Genomic DNA, 27444 nt, shown 5'->3' on the forward strand with positions numbered 1-27444 from the left:
TCCCATTCCTACAAGACCTCCCTACAAAGAACACTGTGTCTTCCGATGTGGACATAGAAAAAACTGATATTGTTGCTGTGGATTGGCATACCCAACATACTAACATTTTTCCCAGATATTTCACTGAAGTCAGTGCTGGCATACTCGTGAAATCAACAGCTGATGGGGATCATCATGCCCCCATGGAAATACAGTGGTAAGAATAAAGAGATGAGGAAGCTGGAATGAAGAGAGCTGAATTCTACGCAGAGTCAAACCTCTGATGGGAGAACGTCTTGGAGGGGAGGATCCACACTACAACGTAGAGCCAGCAGTAGTGTGAACACAGAGCAGAATGGTAGAAGACACCAGAATGCCAGCATTTGCAATGGTAACAACACCAAAACAAAGACAGATACAGGGATGGTAGAGAGACTGTTTCACCTCAGAGAGTGAAGACACAGCAGCCATTGTAGGCCTCGGGCCTGTTATCTGAAGTCGAGACCAGAACGCAACAGAAAAACAAAATCCCCGATCTCCATACAAGAAGTGTAGTAACTGACAAGCCGGACAGCACAGAGCAGATCAACAGAGAGATACTGGAAGGCCCGCGTTGTGAAGGGCGACAATGCTTAAATGGAAACAGAGACAGGGACGGTAGAGAGACGGTCTCACCTGGTGGCGTGACTGCACAGCAGCTGTGGTGGGCCTGAGGCCTGTTAACCGACGCTGTGTCAAGCCACAAGAGAGAAACCAGATCCCTGTTATCTGTGCAAGAAGTTTAGCGACTGCTGAGTAGGGTAAGCAAAGGGAACAAGCTCTTCGAAGAAGGGAAAACTGGGGAGAGGGTTGGATGGTTACATCCCAATTTAAGAAAATCCCAAAGCAAACAGGGCTTAACAAAAGAGAGTGAGACAAGTAGATAGAGAAGCCAAAGTGGTTATGGAAGCCAGAGAAACCTGATTGAGGGACACAAGCAAACGTCCAAGAGAGACCCTACTTAGTTGAGCAAATCAGATGGACAGAAGGCTTAGGGGAGCCCTAGAAAAAGAAGTAAACATTTTCAACACATGGGAAACAGGGAATCTGGAGGGTTCAATTACTCATTCCTAAATCATGAGCAATTTAAATGTTGATGGAATCATAATTCGAGAATATGTTCTCCTTTCACAGAAATGGAACCATTGGATTTGTGTCAAGACTTCAAACTTGTTTTAAGGAACATGAAGAGAGGACTCAAAACCTTTCTTTGATAAACTGTTGGAAACCCAGGTTAGACTGATGAACAGATCATGGGAGCAACCCATGTAGCTTTGGCCAGAAGAAGTCCAAATGGAAAGACTACTGCTCTGGCTAATTGTTATGTTACGTTTGTTCTGAAAGAGGTAGGACCAGAGTAGACTGTGGACTAATTGTAGTTTGGAAAATTGATGAGCACCCCAAGTTTAGTTTTTTAAGCAGGGAAAATCCCTCATAGAAATAGGGACATGCAGACATTTTCTCTTTATTTAAAATAAACACCTGTGAAATGTTAATCCCCAGTCTGTCTCCTTCTTCTGATTTGCCACAACATACAATGCCTCAACAAAATCTCCCAGTTTGACACCTACCAAATGCCCATGATAGATGATACCCTGGAAAAAGAGAAATGATATTAGCAGGTTCTGCATGATAATGAAGCAAAACCTAAAACTGCTTTCTCCATCCCCGAAGGTGTATTTCAATTCACTGTATTGTCATTTGGACTTAATGGGTACCCAACAGCTTTCCAGAGACTAATGGGCTGTATGGTGGCCTCATATTGACCATTTGCTGGAGCATATCTTGACGACATAGTTGCATACAATTTCATATGGGAAGACCATCTCTATAATCTAACAACAAATTATGATCCATCACAGAAGGTCCTTCTAACCAACAATCCACCCAAAAGCCACCTGGCCAAGTCCAGTGTAAAGTACATAGGATTGCAAGTTGACAACAGTCAAGTTTTGCCAGAGACACGTAGCAGAAGCTGTTTAGAAAGCATCTAGGCCAATTAGAAAACATTATGTGGTTGCCTTCATTGGCCTAGTAGGCTACAATTCGAGCTCCATACTGAATTATTTCAAGAACACCGTTTTTTTTGACTGGATGCTGGTTAAAAGACACCTAACCTCATCTAATGGGATACTGGAGCCCACAAGACCCTCAACAAACTTAAGGGGTTCTCTGCAGTAGTCCAGTGCTAATCATGCCAGACTTCTCTAAATAATGCATTCTTCAAACAGGCATGTCCACTGTAGGTCTTGGGGCAGTAACGTCACAGGTGCAGGAGCACGAAGAAAAAACAATAGTGTTTATCGGTAGGAAACTATTTCCCTGAGAGAAGAACTCTCCAGTGGTTGAATTGGAAAGATCAGACATCAAATGGGCTTTATTCAGTTTGTGATACTATCTAACTGGTAAACAATTTACAGCCATCACAGAGCATGTCCCATTATTCTGGGTGGCAAGAAACAAGGACACCAACCCTTGTATCCTGAGATGGTTGTTGGCTCTACTTTAAAGGAAAGCATTTTACCTTGGCAAAAGAATCAAATGTAGATTTCCTATCCAGCTTTCCTCATGTAGCATGTAGCCAGGACAAGGATGTCAACTTGGGAAAAATGGTGAGATGTGTGCCAAGGTCAGGAATCTGGCCTTGTCATAAGAGTATAGAAGCCCCTGTCAGCCTAGGGAGGGAAGTCTAATGGGGTGGAAGCTAGATCTAATCCTACCCCAGAAGCTGGCAGTGGCATTTGAGAGGACCCCAATTCATGCAGCCACACCAAGTGCTTGTTTATATATGTGCAGTACAATCTAGTTTCATCCCTTATCTTGCTTGAAAGATGCTGGTCAAGATTTTTCTAGATTCAAAACAAATGCAGCTTGCAGTGTGGAGCGAGCACCTGCGAGAAACCCATACAGGAGCACCTGGAAAAGTGAACAGTGGAAAACGAGGTCATTAATCATCTTCAGGCAGGTTTGAGTAGAGGAGTAAGCACAATCGATCAGAATCCCCGCCTCCACCTAATATGCAATAAATACTCCACTCTTAGAAACATTACTATATATGCTATGTTCATCAACCTGCAAACAGCTTTTGATATTGCACCAAGAGCACGTCATTGGGACACACTTCAAGACCTGACCTGCCTCTTTCACTTATGAAGGCCATACTTAGACTCTATTCAGGGAACACAGCCACTGCGTGATGGGGCATGAACGGCAGAATTACTGAGTCAATAGGGATGAGAGTCCGCCAGGGGTGCGTTTTGGCCCCAAGACTGTTCTACATATTTATCAGTGGAGTGAATAAAAATGTATTGGCGTTGCCGGTGGATGCCCTGATTCTAGCAAAGGAAGCTAATCTAGTGCTTAGTTTGTAAGAAATGGCTTTTGTATAAGTTGCTCTGACAGGCGACTCCTTACAATCCCTTGAATAATATTGGTTTTAGTTAGTTATGGGAGGGCATAATCTTATGGCCATCGAAATGCACCAGTGGATGTCGCAGGTCACCAGATTCGGACAGTAAAAAAGCCTAACCGTCATCCGAAAAAAGTACAAAATGAAGAGACTCCAGGACTCAGCGCCATCAAACAATCACACAATTTGTATAACCCTATGTACGATTACCCGTGTTTCGGCTCCCCTGAGCCTTTTTCATATCTGGGCTGCTCGATACACGTAATCAAATATCCATAAACATTAATACTGTGTTACACACTAATTATAAGTGTGTAAGCAGAAATAATGTGAACACAAAAAAACAGAAATAAAAATAAAAATATGTTTTGTCATTCATCATATGTGCAATCATTATACCATTGTGCCGCAAAATGCACAAACAAATTCATATGGCAGAATGTAATATAAAGACAGAAAAACAAGGATTGGTGAAGGGGAGGATTGGTGGGATGAATAAAACACAACACATCAAATATCCGCATTTTATCAAGACAAAAAGGGAAGGGAAAAAGAAAATAAAAACAAAAGGTCATTAGTCAGATTACTAATAGTAAGTCAATACTGGAATATAAACCAACATGGTAAACCATACAATGTCTCACAGGTATGCTTACCCGCGGAAGATAAATCCCATCCATAAGACTGTTGTCCCTGTAGTAATAACGGGGCCAAATCCCCAGGTCAAATGGGTTCTGGAATCAAGTTATTAGCAACGTGATACTTAATATTGGCCAAAATGCTGCTTAAAGCATATTAGTACAGTACAAATTCCTATAATGTCCCTACGTGATGTGAAAGTGTTGATCAGTGCCTCATCTCTTAAAAGAAATAGTCAAAATGGTCAAACTATATCAGTGGAGTAGGATGTAAAAGGCATATGCGAAACTAAAAGTAAAATTCCCATTGATTTATGATATCATTTGGAACCATAATCTATCATACGTGATTTGTCTCTTTGGATAATCCGTGCATCGAAGTGATCATCTACATCACTAGTGCTTAAAACTATACTTCTATATCATTGCACCTTGTTTGATCTTGGTGTGCCCACATCAGCCTCTCGAGCTTACCTGGATCTGTGCAGCAAAAAATAACAAGTGTCGGCAAGGGCGAAGTGCCATCTGCCTGCACCATTTTGTTGTAATACAGAGAGCGTTGTAACCATAGCAACGTGATTAGCGTTGCTATTGTAAACCAAGTCCATCAACTTGATGTGGAGACGAGAACCGTCATCTAAGCATGGTGATTCTTTAGATCTCATTAATGTGGATTCAAGATTCCCAAAATGTATGTGGTGAACTAATTTCTGTTCCAAAATCTCATACAAGTACACATCCACCGGCACCATTGCTAGGCCGTGGAGTGTGTACCATAACCCATGGCAACGTGATTGTGCATTGCAAGTGTGGGAGGCCTCTTTCCGCCTCATGCTCAACTAGAAAAGTGCCGCCATTACTAAATGGTGGTTCAACCTATTGCAAAAGCTGTACTGTCTCCTAATTAAGAGTAAGTACTTCCCTGTGCTCAATAAACCGAAGGTACAACGTGAAACTATGTTAAATCTTGAAATATCCTCAAATATGGGGAGGGGGAACTATCTACTGTACCAGAAAGATTTTTTAGGGGCGGTCTGCCTGTATTATGAGCAACAAGCAGCACCCGTGTGTCGTCCCTGTATCGGGTCAATTAAATTACCAGGTCACAAGACATTACACTTAGAAAAGCTACGCTGCTATGTAGATTACAACTCAGCTGTGTCCAAAAATAGCTACATACACACTGTTTAAAAAACAATCTTTGGTCCCAATATGCACTAACACCCTACAACACCCTTATGTACAAGTCAAATTATTACCTCTGAACCATATTCAAAAGATTGGATAAATGCCAATATGAAAATGCATACATAAAAGAGTACTGTCATTCCACCTGCTGCATGATTCTTCGAACAAAAAAAGAAAGAATTGATTAGTTAATTAGATTATACAGAACAATGACTCATACATTGCATTCAGTTTACACTACAAGAATGAGACCATTTCATTGTCACTGTTGAGACCTGTAATTGTCGAATTAAAATAACAAATAGCTTGTGCTTCAGCTTGTCTGAGCGCTTTCAACCTGTCCCCACCTCTTTTGTTGAGGGTTACATGCTGTAGTCCAATAAACCTGATATCAGATTTATTGTGTAGTTGATGGATACTCTGCCAATGTTCAGCCAGTGGGAAGGATGGATCGTGACTGCCAATCTTCGCCAAATGTTCACGTACTCTTACCCTCAGCTCTCTCTTCGTACTCCCTATATAGATTTTGTTATATATACAAATGATGCCATAAATGACAAATTTCATCTGGCAGTTGATTCCCTGTTTGATGGCCCAATGTTTCCCATTGATATCGTGGAATACTGTTGTTTTTTCCTGTGAATATTTACATTGGGGGCACATGCCACATTTCCTGAAACCAATCTCTTTCCTATGTAGCCATGTACTCTGATTTTCTCTTGTAACGTCCGGCAGAAGGGATGGGTTGAGTACAGACTTGAGTGTACCTACTCTTTTGTATGTCATGCGTGGGTGGTCACCCACAAGATTGAAAATATGTTCATCTAGTTTCAATAAGTACCAATGTTTCTTAAGTATTCTCTGGATTTTGTGATGACCAGAACAATATTGAGTAATGAAGCTTGGTCCCATGTTGGAATCTGTGTTTGCCCTTAGTTGGTGTTCCAAGGTGTCCTGTTGTTTCATAATCTTTGATTTCTTATATGCAGTCTTAACCGATTTGTTTGAGTATCCTCTATTCTTAAACCGCTTTTGTAGTAAGGAACATTCATCTTCAAATTTAGTCTCCTCTTGGCAATTGCGTCTCGCTCTGATATATTCACCTAATGGTATATTGTGTATAGTTGGGTGAAAATGGCAGCTGCTTGCATGAAGCGACAAGTTCACTTCTGTCGGTTTCCTGAATGTCCAGGTCTGTAGTTTGTGCCCATCAGAATGTATCGTCAGATCCAAAAAGTTAATTGTATGTTTGTTACATTCACCGATAAATTGAATATCAAGGTAATTGGCATTTAAAAATGTCACAAATTCTTGGAAATCCTGTGCACTCCCATCAATGATGCAAAACACATCATCTATATAACGTGTCCACAATTTGACTTTTTACATGAAAAAAGGTTCTGGATAAACCACTTTATCTTCTAGCATGCCCATAAAGAGGTTGGCTAAGGCAGGAGCATACTTAGTGCCCATAGCCACCCCCTTGGTTTGTTGATATATCTTGTTGTCAAAGGTGACTACATTGAGATCTAATGTTAGATGCAACATTTCTTTGACCATCTGGATCTGATTGTAGTAAGATGCTGAGTCATTCCTGAAAGTGTAGTCGATTGCAATCATGGCCCATTTATGCTGAACGGAAGTATAAAGTGCCTTCACATCTAATGTGGCTAATAGAAATGTGCTATGCTATGTGAAGATCTGTAGTTTACGTATAAGGCTGGTAGAGTCCTGTAAATATGAGTGTAGTAGACTAGCCCTTGGCTTGAGAATGGAGTCGAGATATTCCAGTATATTCTCAGTAACCCACCTTATGCCACCCATGATTGGGCGACCCTCTGGTATATTAACATACGGTTGATGAATTTTGGTTAAGAAGTACATGGTCGGGGTTACCGGTTCTTTTACTAATAGGAAAGCACGTTCCTCATCTGTAATTAAACATTTCCTGTGCCAAGTCATGATGTTTGCTTCCATTAATTCCATTGCTGATTGCTTATAGTTATCACCTTGTGTCATTTAGCAACCAGTGGTCGTGAGATGTTCAAACGCCATTGCAAGATAATTCTCTCTGTCCGTTATAACGATGTTGCTCCCCCTTGTCTGCTTCTTGGATCACTATCTGTGTGTCAGTTTTGAGTGATTTGAGTGCTCATTTTTCTCCAGGTGTTAGATTGCCCTGTATGTGTCTAGGCTTTCTCCAATGCTTGGTTGTGTCTTGATTCAAATTGTAAAACTCTTGTGAGACCGCCTTGTAGAAGGTGTCGATAACATTATCAGGTGCCAATTGTGGCACAAATCTGGATTTGGTTTTGAGTTCTCTGGCTGTAAGTGTGTTCGGTTTTTATTCTCAAATCGTCTAACAAATGAAACACCTCGAATTGATAATCTTCCACCAGTGATCGAGCTAAGAAAGTATCTTCAATATCTTGGTTGACATATCACTGATTGGTATCAGTTGCTTCTTGCTTTTGTAGTCCCCAGGAGCTTTGGTCGCAAAGTATTTTTTCAGTTTCAATTTCCTAATGAACTTGAACAGATCAATGTGAAAGTCTACTTGATTAAAGTCGCATGCAGGTGCAAATGAAAGGCCCTTGTTCAAAAGCCGTCTTTCATCTCTGGATATATCTCTTTTAGAGAGATTGAGAACTAAATTATCTTTTATTTTGCTCTTCTGTGCGGTTTCTAGGTTGTCGCTGCCCCCCCCCTCCTTCCTCTCCTCCTTGAACAGGATTCAGAACATTGGTGTTTAAAGGCAATTGAAAACTGACTGTTTTCTGAGGAGAATTACAATTTCCTTTCTTGTATCGTTTAATCTGGTTTCTATACCCGCCTGTGTCCTGTGTACTGGCATTACCACTCTCTTGGTTCTCTTGTTCTGAGTCCGGATCCGAACTTGCTGATGATGTATTGGGGGTTGAATTATTAGAAGAGGGTCTAGAGCTTAGATCATACATCGTCTGGAAGGTATAAACTCGATCTTCATTATAATCCCGTTCATCTTGGTAGCACTTCCTTAGTTTTCTAATCTTTACCTCATCTTGATAGACCTGTAGTAAATCATACATCTCATAATTGTTGGCTTTAGTTTCTTCATTAGACTGCATTGCCGTGATTTCTTTTTCAATTATTTCTATTCCATCTACTGCTCTTTGATGTTCCCTTGTCGCATGCTCTATCAATAAGTCCATCATTTTCATTGAGCTATTGCTTAGGTTGGCTTCCCAGGCTTCAGCTAAATCTTTATCCAAATCATTATTAATGTTAGTGAAAATAAGGATCCTCAGACCTCTTGGTACCCTATCATTCGCGACATAGTTTTCCAGTGAGACCTTCTCCCAATACTTTTTTTTTTAAATGTCTTTATTGTTTTCTTTTAACAACAACAAAACACATATCATACAAAAAACCATAACATAAATGGCTTATTGGCACTTTGTACGGATCTTGCCTTTCCGCTGTCATTTCATAGTTTTCTCCAACGACCTTGTTAGTTCAGACCGGACCTCCCGTTGGGTCGAACACCAGGTCTGGTACACATAATGTTCTATTCTTGGACTTCGTGCTTAGCCTTTCTATTTCATCTATGGACCTTCTGTTTCCGAGGGATCTTCGGAGTTTTCATCTTCTCCGTGGCCAAAGAGGTCTTGTATTAGCGTGTTCCATGCAGTCAACTTTTGCACAGTTTCACCTTCCCCTCTTATCACTGCTCTCATCCACACCACCGTCTCTGTCTGTGTGCACTTCTGAAGGTCTGACCACCATGCTTCTACGCGCAGGCCCTCCCTTGACATCCATGTCATTGCTATCCTTCTCTTGGCCAGTATACTTATTAAATCTTTCATCTTTGCTAGATGCGATTCATGTTTACCCCCTCTCGAGAAGAGGCCCAGTAGGTACTTTCCGGGGTGTTCCGCCTGGATTTGAAGTCCGCTTCTTACTATCTTAAGTCTGATCCCGTCCCAGAACTCTTGTATCACTGGGCAGGACCAGAACATGTGTACCATGTCCGCTTCTTCCGACGAGCAGCGGTGGCACCTGCTCTGGCCTCCCATCTGGACTTTATTCATCTTTTTGGGTTCAAGATACGCTCTGTGCATTACATATAGCTGTGCCTGCCTAAATCTCGCATTTCTGGATACTTTTTTTGGGTATCGTAGGGCCCTGGTCCATTCTTGGTCCCTGAGGGGTCTCTGCAACTCCTCCTCCCAACGCTGCCTCGTGTGTTGCTCCTGTGGGTTTTTAACTTTCAGTAGCTGTTCATATAACCTGGAGGTTGTGTGCGTTCCCTCCGCAATGTCATACCTTACATCTAATGTTGTCCCTTCATCCTGGTCTTCTCAATCTGGCCATCTTCTCGCAATGTTTCTCATCATGCCAGTATATAGGATGAATTGACCCACATGTATTTCATATTTGTCTACCATTTCGTGGAAGTCCGCCCACCTTCGCTCCCTTCTCAGGTCTCCAATTTGTGTTACACCTTTGGCCTCCCAATGTGCTCGATATGTTGCTAATGTGTTTGTGTTCCCTCCCAAGAGGCCCGCTAGAGGGATTTGTGCCGACTGCAGATCTCTTGCCCCTTGGAGTTTCCACGCTCTTTTCCATAAGCCCACTGCAATGTTGAGCATGTTCGGCAGGGTTCTGAGCAGGGGTCTGTCGAGCCATAGTATTTCCCTTAAATAATATTGTTTCAATGCTGGCTGGAAAATGCGTGTGTCTATTGTTTCGTCTTCCCCCAGCCATTTTACTGCAAATTGCAGCTGCCCTGCTAAGTAGTACCTCTCGAAGTCCGGTAGTCTAATACGCCCTTCTTCGTAGTACTTCTGCAAGGTCCTTATTGCGATCCTATTTCTCCCTCCCCTCCATAGGAATGAACGCGTTATCATGTTTAGTTTAGTGAAAAAGGCTCTGGGTATGCTGTATGGGATGTTTGTGAGGAAGTATAATAGGCGGGGCAGTACCACCATTTTCAGGAGGTTTGCTCTTCCCATCATTCCCAGTGGGAGTGTCCCCCAGAAGGTCATCGACCGCTGTGTTCTTTCAAAAGCGACGAGTGTGTTGGATGTATGGGTATCAGCGGGGTCATGATGTATCCCTATACCCAAATATTTGAAGGTGCGGGGCGCCCATGTCAGGCCCAGGTCCGGCAGACAATGTGGGGGGGCATGTTTTAGACCTGCCAAGGGGAAGAGGAGGGACTTCTCTTTATTAATCGTTATGCCCGAAAGCCTGATGTACGCCCCGATCTCTTCTAGGAGGCAGGGTAGGTTTGTGGTTGGCTTGCTTACGAATAGGAGCATATCATCCGCATGTAGCGAGATTTGGTGGAGTACCCCATCTATGTCTAGTCCGGTGTCTCTATATTCTGCTCTAAGGAATACCGCAAATGGCTCTAAGGCCAGGATATGTAACATTGGTGATAGCGGGCACCCCTGCTTGGTTCCTCTATGTATCTTCCACTCCTTGGAAATGAATCGGCCAGTTTTCACCCTTGCTCTGGGTTCCTTATGTAGTAATCTGATCCATCGGAGGTACCCAACCCCAATACCAAAATGGGCGAGTACACTCACCAGCCATTCCCAGTGCACAGAGTCAAAAGCTTTGACAGCGTCCAGAGACACTATTACGCTCTTGTCTTGGAGTCGATTTGTCTCATCTATCACGTGGTGAAGTCTGCGGAGGTTCCAGGACGTGTTCCTTCCCGGAACGTAGCCTGTTTGGTCCGGGTGAATCAGCGTGGGTATTACCTGTTTTAAGCAGTTGGCTAGGACTGCCATTAGTATTTTAGCATCCTGATTAATAAGGGATATAGGCCTGTAGGAGGCGCATTTCCTGGGGGACTTCCCTGGTTTAAAGATCAGGACGATTATTGATTCTGACAGGCTTGTCGGGAGACGCATGCTCTCATATGCGTCTTGGAATGTCTCTAGTAGTTTTGGGAAATGGCGCTCTTGTACTTCTTGTAGAACTCTCCCGGGAGCCCATCCGGGCCCGGGGTTTTGCCGGTGGGAAGTTCTGTGATCACAGTCTCTATGTCTTCACCGTGAGTGGTGCATCCAATAGCCAGACCTGTTCTTCCGCTAGCCTTGGCAACCCTATTTCTACCAGTGCATCTGCTATGTCCTCCGGGTCTATTTCCGGATTCGGGGCATACAGTCGCTCGTAGAAACACTCAACAGAGAGTTAATGTGCTCTTGGTCCCTGATCTCTGTCCTAGTGTGGTCTTCTAGCACCGTTATGGGATCTTTTTTACTCTCCTGTCTGGTGAGCCAGGCCAGGAGCCTACTAGGTTTATCCCCTCCCACGTGTAACCACTGTAGGTACCTCCCATAGTTTGGCCTCCCTAGTTTTTCCCAGAGCAACATACATTTAGTCCGCAACTCTATCAGCTCTCCCGGTTCCTCCCCCTCTATCCCTGTTCGTTGTTCTCTCAATTCAATCTCCCTCTTGAGTTTATTCAACTCCGTCATGGCCGCTCCCGTCAATCCTCCCGTTTTGCCTATTACTGCGTATTGCTTATTACTACCTTAAATGCGTCCCATAATACGGCGCCATTCTCAACAGTGCCCTCGTTCTGCTTGAAATAATCATCGATCACCTACTGGACGTGTTCCTCAAACTCACCCTCTCTCAGGGCCTCTGCTCGAAGTCGCCATGTTGGAATAGGGGCTTTCCTATTGGTGTGTGCCCATGTCACCACTATTGGGGCATGATCGGAAAGTGTGCATGCTTTGATGGTGATTCCCGTGATATCTTGTAGTGATTCCCTGCCCGCGAATATATAGTCTATACATGTGAATGTTCCATGTGGTGCGCTGTAGTGTGTATAACCCCTCCCTCTCCATGTACCTGCCTCCATACGTCCACTAGCTGTAGCTGCTCCAGGATCCTGTGCAGTTCTTTGACTGGGGGTGCTGGCTTCTTGTGTTTATTATCAGACCTGTCGAGAAGGGGATTCAAGGTGCAGTTGAAGTCGCCGGCCTAGATGAACGTTGCCTCCCTATATTGAGCTAACTTGGGTGCTAGCTTTTTGAAGAAGTCTGTTGCATCATTATTCGGTGCGTAGGTGTTGACCAGGCACACCTCTTTGTTTTCTAGAATGCCATGCACTAATACCAGCCATCCCTCTGTGTCAGACTCCTGCTTGAGTAGCTGGAACGGGACCCCCGGGGCAATCCATATTAGTACTCCTCGTGCGTAATTTGAGTATGTGGCGCTGAATATCTGTCCGCCCCATTTCTTATCCACCTTGGCCTGTCTGTCTCTTGTGAGGTGTGTCTCTTGTAATATCGCTATCTTGATTTTCATCCGGTTTAGCCAGGCATAAACCCTAAGTCTCTTGCCATACGCATTGAGTCCTCTCACATTCCAGGTAGCTAGTGTCAATTCGTCTGGTCCCATGACGAATTGACTCTGTTTGCCTGGCTTCATTATCCCACTGCCGTGTCCTTGCACCCTGACCTTTGGTCTCCTTGTACCTATCTCCCTCGGTGTTCTGGTCCTGGATCCTTGCCTCTTGATGCAGCCACTGCTGCTGTCGCAGGATTCCTGCCCCATGTTACTCCGGTCGCTTATTGTCTGTATTATTTTAATGTCCTTTGCGGTAGTCCTTCCGTAGTTACTGCCGTGTGCTGCATTCAACGTCCTTAACCTTAACAAAAACTGGAAAACTAACACCCAGCAACCCTCCCCCTGCTCGGGCTCCGCGCTTCTTTCGTCATGCTCCTTCGAGGGGGGCAGACTCGCCGCAGCGTGATGCCTTAGAACTGACATCCAAACTAGTAGTTCATTCTTCCCGGGGGCGCCGTTTCTCTCAGCCAACACAGCTAAAGTGGGGCTGATTTTTCCTCTATGCTTTCTTCTAGCTTCTTTTTACTTATGTAATGCTTATTTTCTTTATTCCAGGTTGCCTTTGTTACTCCTCATCGGGGTCTATTTCTGACATTGCTAGCGTTTCTCTGCCTCAGCTGAGGGATGCCTTGTGAGTCCATCCAAGTGTGGGCCTCTTCGGTGTTTTGCCTTGGTGTATCACCTTGAGTTTAGCGGGGAACAGGAGCATGTATTTCACCCCCGTGACTTTGAGGCGTTCTTTTGTTGGGCCGAACTGTGCTGGTTGCCTCTGAACCATAGCCGTATAGTCTGGATACATTGTGATCTTGGAAGAGTTTCTGATGATTTCCCCCCCTCCTTGAGAACGCTAGTATTTTCTCCCTGTCCTTGTAGTTCATGATCCTAGCAATCATCGCCCTCGGGGGGGCACCCGGCTGGGGTCTTCCGGTCAGGGCTCTGTGTGCCCTTTCTACCACAAAGCCCTGGGATAGTACACCCGTTCCAACCTCCTGGAGGAGCATGTTTTCCACGTACTCGGTGGGGTCTTTGCCTTCCTTACCTTCCGGAATTCCAATTATGCGGATGTTGTTCCTCCACGCTCTCCCCTCTGAATCTTCCACTCTCCTTTCCAGAACCTTGATTCTCTGTAATACCTCTGACATCTGTGTCTGCGTTACAGCAACCCCTGCCGTATTTTGCTGCACCTGCTGTTCCGTCGCTGTCACTCTCTCTGTTAAGTTCCTTGCGTCCTGGCGGAGGAGGCACACATCTACCATTACTATATCCAGTTTATTTTCTAGAGATGCTTTCAGAGCACCTATTGCTGTGTCCATCTGGTTTTCGAGGGATGCTTTCATGGAGGCAATTGCCTCTAGTATCGTGCCTTTGTTAGCGGCTTCCACTGGGTTTGAGGTGTCAACTGCCGCTGCTGCCTTATCCTCTGACGGCGACTGTTTGTGTTCAGATGCCTTAGTAAAGGTTTCCATGCTTACTTGCTTGGTTTTCCCTTCTGTTTTCTTGTTTGGCATCGCGGGGGTACCGTTCTCGGCCTGTGTTGCCAATGCCAGTCTTGGCTGTGCCCCACGTACCGTGGCACCTGATTCTTCCTCCGCCCTGCTCTCCCTACTCCTCGGTGTTTGCGGGTCTCTCCGGCATATGTTTCTTGGGCACCTTCCACCTTGTGATAGGGTTGTTACACTTTTCCGACAGGTATATATGTTGGGCCTTCGTATCCTTGACGCCCTTGTTGGCCCTGGCGCTTTTTGCTGTCGGATGTTGCCTCGGGCTCGGGACTTTCCTGTGACTGCTGCGTGTGTCCTTCCAGGTATGTGACTGGAAACAAGGATCTCCGTGTTGCCTGCATTGCATATGAGCGCTCTGGGAGTCACCTCACCGTATCAGGGGGTAGGTTCGCCCCTATATCTGTGTTTGCCGGCTGCGCGTGCACTGGGTTCGGCTTCAGTATTTATATACAGGGGTTCTCTCTCCTCCAGCCTCACCTCCGGTGCCCGCCTTCTCTGTGGTGCGGCTCCGTGTGCCTCTGACCCCTTTGCTGGGTTTTGCGGGCAGGTTTGGCCGTCCGGAGAATGTATGCTTCGATCCCCCTCTGCATCCTCGGGTCTCCTCTGTTTTGCCATCCTTCTTCCTCCGGCGGCGCTGGTCTCCGTAGGTTGTGTACTGCGGTCCCCGTCTATGCCTTCGGGCCTCTCCCGTTTCTGCGTCCCACTTCCACCAGTCATGCTGGTCTCCACATCGTGGGGTTGACTCAGGGTCGGGTGTTCCCTGCACTGGTTTCTGCGTTATGCACGGCCGGTGTCCTTCTCGCCGATCGTGTAGATTCTCCGGCTCACTCTATATTACGCAGCCGGGGTCCTCCCACAGCTCGCGCATCCACCATTTTGATTTCATGGGATGATTCCTCTCCGGCGGTCTATCTTCATTTCCACCGCCTGTTTTTCTCCGGGGGCTTCGTAGGGTGGGCAGCAGGTGTTCCGGTCCCTGTGGAGAGACTTTGGCGGTCTTCTGGAACCAATTCATGCTAGTTTGGACGGATCTTGTCAGGATCGCTCCGGAGCTCCTCAGCGGCACGTCTCACTACATCGGCTGCTTAGCCACAGCTCCACCTTCTCCCAATACTTATCGATCTCTTTCTTGGAGATTCTCTCCAATTTGATGAATTTCGAGCGTAGGTCCTCTCGTTTGGTTGTGAGATTCGAGAAGGCATGTGTCATGTCCCCTCGGGGAGTGAACACATTTTTGGTTTCTTCCTCTCGGTTCTTCAAATATGCTGCCATCATAAAATATGATGAGTCAAAGTAGAGGGTCGTCCCAAAGAAGGGTGGTAATTTAAATGACGATAGTTTGCAAGAAATGGCTTTTGTATACGTTTTCTTCTGCAGGCGACTCCTTACAATACCTTGAATAATATTGAATAATATTGGTTTTAGTTAGTTATGGGAGGGCATAATCTTATGGCCATCGAAATGCACCAGTAATCCAGTACTTAAGTTTGCAGATGGTGCAATTCTTCTTTCCCTTACGCTGTTTGGTCTAAAATCAGAATTAAGTGCCTTTGTGGAATTTTGTAACATGAATGACCTGTCATTTAATGTCAAAAAGACAAATTCCATAATGCTTAACATGATATGATATGATATTATATTTGTATCACGCTCGTACACAGATACTAGTCATAGGACAAAAAAGAGGATGATATTTCTTGAGAAAGATGAAGGCCCTATAGAACAGGTTCAACAGTATGATTATTTAGGCCTGAGAGTTATGGCGATCTGCTGCTGGGATACACATCTGGCTAAATATTTTTTGGAAACCGGCATGCAGCACATAGAATTATTCTGTAATGCACAGCCAGTTTACTATTGGGTAAGGCTATGGATAGCTGAGAGCTGATGAACTGGGGAAATATAGAGATATGATATGATATGAAATGGCATTTATAACGCGCCTATACACAAGTGTTTTAAGGCGCGACGAGGCAAGGGAGGGGGAACAGGGGAAGACAGACAATGATCTTGCTTAGGCCCAGCGTCATTCAGATCGCGCAAGTGCATGGGAAGGGGGAAAGGGAAAAGTGCGAGGGGGGGAAGAGGGAAAGTGCAGTACATGGGATAGTAGAATAATAAGAAAGTAAGTAACGGCCAGAAGGTGCAAAGTGCAAGGTAAGTGCAGATAAAGTGCTGGTAGGGGGACTGTAGGGCTACAGATAACAATCCTCAGGTGCAAGGGTTGCCAGGGAGGCAGTGCAGGTGTGCAACTGTCAGGGCCTGGGCCCGAGATCAGAATGGTGGCCAGGTAACCAGTGCAGTAACAGCCAGGAATTCAGCAGGGGAGAGGGGGAGAGAAAGCAGAAGCAAATAGGAAGGTTTTGAGGTGCTTCCGGAACCAGAGATGGTCCTCCTCGACTTGAGATGCAGTGATTGATTAATTGGGGCTCATTATGAATTCCCCGGTATCCCGCCTGTAATTCAAGCACGATACTGGGGAACTACTGTAATTCAAGCACGATACTGGTGAACTACTGTATCATGTTCACCACCCGATATCCCATTATTACCGAATGAGAGTTTCTTGAGGACACCAGAGTTGGAACAGCAGTGGTATGGCTGCAGGTGAGGAATGAGAAGCCAGTCAGTCAATATGCTTGTATTTGATACAAAATCATTTCGGTAAACAAATAAAAACAGTCAAAACAATCACAATAGAATACAAATACATCAACATATTTAAAAGGCACAAATAAAATATATACTAGAGGCGCCATAAATACAGTACTCATTTTCAGATATTTTACAGAAAGTTGTAAGATATGAGCATTTAAAACAACAAAAAGAAATAATTCATGAATCATCAATTGTGTGTGTGGATGTTTTCTCACAATACGTTAAAGATGCAGTGGAGGGATTTCGAGGGCATGTGTCCAACAAGTTCTTCTTCATGAGCCAGGCTGCGTGGATGTACGTAGCTACCAAGGAGACTAGAGCTAAGGCATCTGTTTACATACACTGTGCTACTATTATTCCTGTGAACAAATATGGGCCTTAAATACAGTCTCCTCAATTTGCAATAAAGTGGACATAATAAAACAAAATGGGTAACTGTTTTTCTCCCTCACACACAAAAAGGGCTTTTATTGGTTTTGCAGGGGTTCCACATATTTACACTTGCAAGGTGGAGTATGCCAAACCTAAATTTGACAAAGAGGAAGCAAACACAATTTGGGATAAGGTGGTATAAGTAACATTCATAGATCTGGTTATTCTTGTTCTCCCAGTAACATGTGAGGGATGAGGAATTAGCAATGTTAGCAAGGATTTGGACTTCCTCTTGCTTTGAAAGCATATTATACAAGCTTCCCAATAAAACAAAGTTGGGACCAGAGCTCAGGGTGCCCAATATAGGATGTTAGTGGTGTTATACATATATACAACATGGAATTGTAAGCCCACAATTTTGCCCCAAGATATCTGGAAGGGCAGACCTACCATAGTAATGGATGGAGATCCCCATAGATGGACCCAGTATAACCAAAACCTTTATATAATCAATCGGTCAATGCCTTGAAAATGTAATTTAAGTTGTAGCATCAGGGTGGGCATGCTTTTCGATATATTTAAGGGTTGTTTTAAAAATCTGTTTTCTGTTAATGAGAAAGAGGTGCACCGTCGGAACCCCCACAAAACCACCCCGTACACAGCAACCGGCCTTCCTTGTAATTCATGCACTTTGAGGGAAGGAGTGAGTGAACCTTGCGCATGAGTGGTAAAGAAATAGTTAATGACTGTAGCATATCTTTTGAGCACTAAGTTGACTTTTTCAACTAGCATTGGCACTCACTTTAATGCCTAAATTATTGCAGTGTGTTTCTTGCTGTATCAGATTTCCGTCAAATATGTATTTAAGATGCAAGCTTTTTTACATCTGGTGAAATAATCATTAACTAAAATGTATTTGTATTAATTGACAAGACCCTTCACATGCAGAATTTATTGAAAGTGTTGACCTGTCACCTGATTCCTGAGGGAGTCAGCAATATTAAAATTGCGTCATCCGCATAGAGCAGCATGGGGCATTCTCCTGACCCAAGTGTGGGGGAATCTGCAGGTATTCTCATAACCTTACTAATCTAACCATTAATATAGATGCAGAAGAGTAGTGGGGCAAACACGCACCCCTGGCGGACACCCTTTTAGACCTCGAAAGATGGTGTCAATTTGCCACACACACCCCACATTATCACTGCCTTAGTCATACTCCTGTATGTAATTGGTCAAGCTGGTTCAGGCACAACGTTCTTAATAAAAAATCATCAGCAAGTTCCTCCAACAATTGACAAACAACAAGCTTTAACCTGTTGTAACTGATCCACAGGCTTACCTGCCTACAACATAGGTGGTGTCACTCTACATTGATTGCTATTCCTTCCAGTAGAGCACCAAACCAAATTAGACTACTACAAACTTTCAGCAGAAGCTGCTATGGAACTATGCAGAGTTTTGAAACAAATGATAATACTACTAATAGATGAGGTGAGCATGATCTCCAACCTAATATTGGCTTTGATTCACTTCAGATTGCAAGAGGTCCTTATAACAGACTACGAAGAAACCTTTGGAGGAAAACACGTTATTGTTTTCTGAGATCGTCAATTAACACCATTGAAAGGTTAATCTATTTTTAAAACCTTAGGACACAAACTGTGCCAAAAGACACTTGGCAGCATAGGAAATGTATATCTCTGGCAAAATGTCCAATACAGAGAACTAACTGAAAACATGCGTCAATCTGCAGACATCACCTATGCCAACATTTTGAAAAGCATTCAGATTGGTGTGCTTTCTAAGGAAGCAGAGTCTATCTTAAATAGCATACACATCCATGAGCTGTACAGGCATAACACATGTGTTACTGATGTCATGGAACAATTATCACACACAAATGTAAACTGTATGTCCTTAATGCCAACCCTAGCAATCTGTGCACAATTCAATGAAACAATGTTGAAAAAAGAAATGCAACCACTAGTGCAAATTTACTCGAGAGACAAACTGTGACAAACTTGTGTTAGTCATTAACAAAAAAGGTTGTTAAAGGGACATTAGGGTTAAGTTGCACTAGCAAGAACCTATGAAATCCAATGGAAAAACATTGTTACAGGGACATTATGGTTACAGGTAAAACCGAAAACCCCCTGAAATTCGCCAGTTATGGTAAGCTAAGCAACCATAACTCACGCCAACAGTGTGCACTGCAAGGACTAACAACCATGACATCAATGATGCCATCACAAATCTCATTGATGTCATCACTGATGACATCACATGTGTGGCTCCATCTCTTTTTAGTTCACTGACATAAGTAGGCCAGGTGCTTTTCTTCACTAACAGTCAGGAACTAACAATTCAGAAGGGTCTATCTTTGTGTACGGCACCCTTATCATATGTTCTTACAATACTTTCCTTAGGGGTCACTCACATCATATGTTACACATAGGGGAAGAAGAAAACGTAAAACACAGCAATCATTTCTGTTCATGAACATAATCAGTTATGTTATGGACAGTTTCTGGTAATACTGCTCCTTTTTTCCTTATTTTAATTATTTCCCTGTATATGCTCATATTTGTTTGCATTGTGGTGCCTTCATATTGTATGTGCAGTAGTGCTAATATGTAGTTATTAAGGTAATGGTAGCTACTTCTTACATGCTTCACAGTACCCAAAACTCTAAAACTAAAGCATTCATGATTTCACTATGTAACATCAGAAGATTTTAAAGATTACACTTCCATGGGGCATGGTGCAGACACTGCTACGTTTCCACATGAATTGGTTCATGTATTGCAAATAATTCTGTAATAGAATGGTGTGTATAGCAATGCATTGCTCAATGAACTACTTATCTCATGATAGTTTTTTCAATGATCTTTGATAGTTTTCTGCCACCATTACAATAACAATCTCTTGTGGAGGCTTTCCATGAAAAATAAATGCACATGTGATGTCATCATTGATGTCATCAATGAGATTTGTCATGACATCTTTGATGTCATGGGAGTTAGTCCTTGCAGTGAACACTCGTGGCGCGAGTTATGGTTGCTTAGCTTACCATAACTTTTTCGGTTTTACTTGTAACCATAACGTCGCTGTAACAACGTTTGTCCATTGAATTGCATAGGTTTTTGCTTGTGCAACTTAACCATAATGTCCCTTTAACAACGTTTTTTGTTAGTGAATTTCATAGGTTTTTAGTAGGGCACTTTAACGTTAACGTTGCTTTAGAATAGTCATTTCAATAAAGGGGAAATGCTTTTAGTAGCGCAACTGAACGATAACCTCCTTTTAACAATGTTTTTTGTTAGTGAATTGCATAGCTTTTTAGTAGGGCACACTAACTGGAACATTGCTGTGAATATGATAGCTGCTTGTTACTGCAACGGATTCCTTGGCTGCCATCATGATGAATGTGTGGAAAGGCCAAAATCTCTGGTGTATGTATGCATTTGTGCTACCACTTCCTTTTCCTAATAGTGTTGGTGCATTTTAGCAATTACAGATGTACAAGGTAAGTGTTGGTGAGTGTTTGAGTGGTTTCTCTTTTTCTGTTAACATTGCATGCTACATCTGTGCCACTCAGTACTGGCCGTGATGACTGCAGGTGAGGAATATGGACGTTTCCTAGGGAGACTGCACTTGGCCAGCGTATGTGCAATCACACAGCAAGTATCTGTATGACTCCATTAGTGGCCCCATGTCTGCATCTTTGAATGCACTTTTATATAGTTGTGGGAGTGCACGTGTATCCGTTGCACAGCTACCCATGCGTAGGGCATCCTCTGTGTGCTCATAACAATGGCCCTGTCATTCATGCGGTATGCAACCCCTGTCGACTACATGGGTGGCTCTGCAAACGTAACAAAGTATGGCTGCAGCACGACTGGCTGAATGAGGACCAATGGTAAACAAGGAACAGCGAAGCTGCTTTGTTACGGCCGCGTGATAAATGTGGCATGAATTTACTTGAGGTGCTGCTTGCCTTTTCATGACCCGTGAAACAGACACGCTGGCTCTGTACTAAACACAGTGACGGAAAGTGTCAAGAGGTCACCTGCGAGTCGTACAGTTGAAGAAAACATGTAACTGCAGATGAGACAGTTTGTAGTGAGTCTGTAAAATGGCAATGGTGGTGAAGCTTGGTCATGCCCATACTAGTGTATTTAAAGGCAAGCAAGCAAATAACAGAATGTGCAGAACACAATGCCAATGGAGGTTAGAAAAGAACTGTAGCTGCATGGGTCGCACTGACTAATTATTTTCCTGCTCCATGTAATGAAGCTGTGTTGCACGTTGTTATAAACATTCTTCAATTCCAGAATGTATGCATCTTCGCGAATGGTACTCCTACAGCTGATAGTGTAGCATGAAGTATTTGTAGTGATGTGATGACAACTGAAATGGAAGCAAAAGGGACCGGTGGGCAGTCCATCGCCCTTCCAACAATGCAGCAGGGTAATTTCATGTATAGCATTTTCCACATCTGCTGTGGCCAACAACTGGGGCAATCCTGTAGGGCAGCGGAGTGCCAAAACATCCTTGCAGACCATATGCCATGCTACAGACCCCTTGTATTTTGCATGTACAGCAACGTGCTACTGTACAGAGGGAATGTACTTGGAAGTGCATGCAAAGGGTCCTTCCGGGAAAATTCCATCTCTCGGCACGTCCCCTGGGTTATCCAGGCAGGTGCAGCCCCTTCCGCACTGGGCCTTTTCTGCCGTTCCTTCTGTGGCGTGTGTTGGAAGACCAAAATAAACAGAAAAGAACTGGGAAAGGAAAACTGGGAAATAAAGAAAGCTCCTTTCAAACATGAACAATGGAATTGCCAATGAACGGCAGGACGGGGGGAGGGGTGGCACTGCGCAAAACACTGTAGTTGAATCGATGTCAAGAAACTGCTTTCTACAGTCACTGTAGAAAGCAGTTTCTTGACATGTTGCAGAGTGTTATGAAGCGTTTCAGTGCGCACCACTTACTACAAAAATTCTTCCACAACTTTCAATGCAATTTGGATGCAGTGTGCAGAAATCGGGATGCCACGAATAGTAAGATGAACGTTATAGCTGGGGGAAGGTTTTTGTGCAGTGAGACGTCATAATCCTATGTGTGAAGTATGCCAACGGCACAAATAGATTTCTTTCCAATGTTCGGCGCGTTCTCCATTTATGGACCAACTTAAAAAGAATGCAACCACTTCGGTGTCTCCGTAATGCAATAGAAAGTTATGCAGGAGATCGGAAAACAGATGCATTATCTGGACAAGTTCCACCTTCCTCGCAAACAGAACTGAAACTTGTGAAACATGCTGTGCAATTTTATCTCCACAATGAAGAACAGCAATGTCGACATGATTGCGTGTCACCACAGTGTCAGACTGGCAAACCAAAATCGGTCACATCATTGTAGTTACTCCATAGCACTACACATCCACATGGTAGAATTCACAATGAACAGCTACTGCAGTGTTTTCCCATTACTTTCAATCAATGTATTTCAAACTCCCCCAAAATTCACATGCCGTGGCTTGTGAAACACACATCCATAACCGCACCCTTGGCATTTCTGTTGACAACTGCAAAGTTTGCCACAGTCTGTGCATGCACACCACCACCAGAAAGCTTATTGCCCAATCCCGTAGCCTCTACCAGCCCATTTCTATGGCCGTCATATGCAAAAGGGGCGTTTCCAACACGTGCCACCCTGCAAATATCATGATATCTGCAGACTTTTTGTGCTGTGTGTGCACAGGAGTCGGGGAATAACTTTCAACCAGGGTAGGGGACGTCGTTAGTTGTGGCGGCTCTGAAAAGTGCCTTTTTTTATTTTTATTCTTTTTAAAGGTGCTTGCATAGAAACACCTTTTTTGCGATTTTTTAGGTATTTTTGTCTTTAGTACGTTAGCTTACATTCTTACAATGGGGTCTTCAGTGCAGCCTGTAGATTGTGAAACAAAATGTCATTGCCACTGGTCAACAAAGATATTCCATTTACTTTGACAAGGTGTATATATCGAGTACCAAAGTTCTCATGCTAACAGGAGAACATCATAGCAGCATTCAAGAAGTCACACATGCTTCTGTTGATGAGACCCCTTCCGACCTCTTGCTGGCAACATGATTCATTGGAATAGATCAAAGCAATTCTTGGTGGGATACATGAAAAAATCACCTTGGCAGAGGGAAAAATGCACTTCACTGCTTTCATCACCTTCTTCAGTTGCCGGTACACATGGGAACAAGCCATGGAACCCAAATTGAACACTCCATAGTGCACGACCACATCATGTACGCTCGCTGAAGTGCCACTCTTCTATATACTGCAAGCACAGGGCCCAAACTGCTGACATCACCACAGTCCCACAAAGCATCCGATCCCTCCAAATCGAAATTGCCATGAAAGCCTTTTTTGACGGCATACTGCGACAGTTCTTCCACAAAAGCATCACCGACTATCAAGACAGTGCCTCTCGCCATCTCTGCCTGCCACCCTCACTACACAGAGTAATGAAAAAAATATTCCTGCCTTTTCATGTGATGCACACCCTGAGCACCTGATTGGATAATCCCCACAGTCTGATTGCCATTGACCAACATGGTGAAAAGCGCATAATGTTACACGTGCGCTCCCCCAAGTACCAATAGGGACGCGCCCCTGTAAAGCAGGAGGAGTCCATCTTCCAATTGCCGCCCTTTCCTGTAACACAGACCCTGAAAACCTGATTGGCAATCCCCACAGTAGCATTTCCATTGGCCAGCATGTTGAGAAGCACAGATTTTGGCACGTGCGCTTTCCCAAGTACTGCGATGGCTGCACCCCACTAAAGCAGGAGGAGTCCTTCTTCCTATTGGTGCGCTTTCCTGTGACGCACACCCTGAGCACCTGACAGGACAATCCCTATAGTCCCATTTCCATAGGCCAGCATGGTGAGAAGCGCCAAATGCGGCACGTGTGGTTCCCCAAGTGCCACGAGGGCTGGTCCCGAGTGAAGCAGGAGTCCTTCTTCCTATTTCCACACAACCTAAGCACCTGATTGGACAATCCCCAAAGTCCCATTTCCATGGCTGCCACCCATAAAATCCTTGGATGTGGCTTTCATGCTCCGTGCAGGCATGGTGGAATAACTTGCAACCAGGGTAGCGGGAGTTCATGGTAAGGTGCAGCTCTTAAAAGAGCCTTTTTTTTTTTAGATGCTTCCAGAAAAACAATTCTTTTTTCGAGTTTTAGTTGCTTTTGTGTTTCCTTGTGCTCACATTAGTACAGTAAACTCTTCACCACATCCTGCAGACGGTCAAACAAAACTGCATTGCCAATGGGCGACAACAAAATGCCATTTTCTTGAAAAAACTCTGCATTTCCACAACTAATGAGGTCATTGTTGCAGAAGAACATTCCACGAGCGGACAAAAAAGTATGCATGCTTCTGTTGATGAGACATCTTCCTGTTTCTGGCTCAGAACAACATCCATGAGCAGTGGCACATACGCTTTGTGGTATTATGGATGAGAAAATCACCTTGGCGGTGTGAAAAAGCACCTTCACGACAACCAGCAATCTCCTCAGTCTACTGAACAAATCTAAGCAAGCCAGGTAACCCATATGCATGCCGCCGTAGTGGATGACGATAACATCTACTGCTGGAAAAGTGGCCAGGTCTTTGCAAAGTGCATGAATATCGGCAAAATTGCACTCATACACAGTGTTCCACAATGTGTCCACTCCTTCCAAACCAAAATTGCTGTCAAAGTGTTTTTCCATTGCAAAGTTGTGAAGATCTATGACAAAGGGATCACCTATAGTCAACACAATGCGTTTTGCCATGTCAGCCACCTTCAGTACGCAGAGTATAATGTACAACAGTTTCACCTTCCCCTTCCGGTTAACCACACCCACAGTACCTAATTGGCTAATCCCCACAGTGCATTGTCAATTGGGCAACATGGTCTGAAGGGCAGATTGCGGCACGTGCGCCTCCCAAGTACCGCGAGGGCAACAGCCCTGTAAAGCTGGATCAGTCATTCTTCCCTTTGCACTCTTGCAGCACTATCTCAATGGGTTACGAATAAATAGGCTCACACGCATCCATCAACTGCATCGAAGCCACCATCATCCAACACTGTCACTCCGGTTCAACACTTCAAATGCACCGATATATATCTACAGTACAAGTGTTGTGCCATTCCAAAGCACGTCCACTACAAACTTCAGGAAAAGTATGCACAATTTCTCCATCCGCATACATCCACATGGCCACTCAGGATATGGCACGTGTAATCCTGAAAGTACAGCGGAATACGCTACTTTTTCATTATAGTGAAGGGGATTAGGGGGGCCTGGGGTGGCAAGAGAAACAAATCAAGCTGGATAGGGGATTGGGTCTTCCATCGTAGATGTATAATGTTTTTTTTTACATGCGTGTAAGCAACTTTTTTTGTTTTTTCTCTTTATATGCGTTTCTGTTAGCCTACCCTCCCATTTTTACCACATTCTGCTCAATGCTTCTTGCACAGTGTAAAAGAAAATGGCATTGCCAATGGCGCTCAAATAAATGCAATTTCTATGGAACCACTGCATATTTTGCGACCTCATGATCTCATAGTGGGTGGAGAACATGCCAGCAGTTTGCATACATTCACACATTCTTCTGTTTACAACACACCGTCCGACCTCTGACTGGGGACAAATTGAACCGACATGGGTCCATACTGCACTTGGTGTTATGCAAGAGAAAACGACCTTGGAAGTAGGAAAATTTGCATCACTGCGTTCAGCAACCTCTTTAGGTGACGGTTAAACGTCCACACGATAAGTAACCCAAATGTAGACTTCCATAATGCAGCATGACAAAGTCAATGTTTGTGACGGATGCCACATATCTGCAAAGGCGAACCATCCCGCCGAAACGGCAGTCACCCTGACAGCCCCAGAAAGCGTCCACTCCTTCCAACCCAAAATTACCAGCAATGCCTCTTTGCACACAACACCTGAGCAGATGGCGCACAAAGGTATCACTGACGATAAGCGCTCTGCTTCTCTCCATGTCAACCAACCTCACGACACAGTATTGGGAAGATATGGTATCGCCCCTTCCTGTCAACCACACCCTAAACACCTAATTGGTGATTTCCAACAATTCCATCTCCATGGCCAGAATGCTCATAATGGCAGGATGTGCCACATGCGCTTTCCCATCTACAATGAGACCCACAACCCAGTAGTAAAGCACACACAATACTTCCTGCCTTTGCAATGGCATTTTTGCAGCACTTCCTCATTGGGTGCTGTCAAATTATCAAACATGCATGTAGAAATCACATACAAAACCTATGCATTGCACACTATCATTTTTGTACACCACTCCATATTTACTGTTAAACACTCTCAGTGCACATTCTGTTCGATTCCAAAGCCCCTCCACCCCAAACATCTGCTAACTAATGTACGATTGCAGTATCGTTTGTAACATACGTACAGGTACTTCTACCCAACTCCCCCACACCATAGAACATCCATTCACGAAAATGTGTCACAATTAGCAGAATCCACAAACATACCACAGCCTGCACCACCCTTACCCACTGCCATTCACAAAGTATTGTGTCACTTGCAACCTAAGCACAACAGCTTTACAACCTTAGGCCTATTTCAATAAATCTGCACACAGTACACTAAACAGGCACATATAAATTGCACTTCACCCATGACCTCTTCCATACTTACAATATATAAACACTGCACACTGAGGCGACACTGCACAACTTCTCATTGCACCATCTCCTGCCGCACACCAACTACTGTAGCATGTTGCAGCTATCACCACAACCATGGAAAGCATAATAAATGCTTTTCAACTCGCTCTGCTGTAGCACGTCTACAATGTGCTCCACACCCGTTCTCCAAAGATCACCACCCTGTGCCTCATGCAGTATCAAACCTGCATTGCTGCAGTGGGTGTGCTCCATGTGCACATTCCCTGCACCATAATGCTTCCATGCATGTAAGCATGTCACCAACTACCACAATGCACATATGCACCACTGGCACCAGCACTCCTACCCAAACTCTGCACCGCAATGGAGCTACACAGTGTTAAATGCAATGGTTACCATATTCTACAAACATTACACTGTTTCAGGCAACCCTATGCCCTTTCATTCACATACTATGGTCTTCCCCACTTTCACTCAGAAAGTATTGTGTCACTGCCAACCTAACCACAATATGTTCACAGCGTTGCCCCTACTCCAAGCAATCAAGTTGAAGTTTGACAATAAAATAAAAAAAAAAA

Source organism: Ambystoma mexicanum, chromosome 3q, assembly GCF_040938575.1.
Source record: "Ambystoma mexicanum isolate Mex_15411 chromosome 3q, UKY_AmexF1_1, whole genome shotgun sequence".
Lineage (NCBI taxonomy): Eukaryota > Metazoa > Chordata > Amphibia > Caudata > Ambystomatidae > Ambystoma > Ambystoma mexicanum.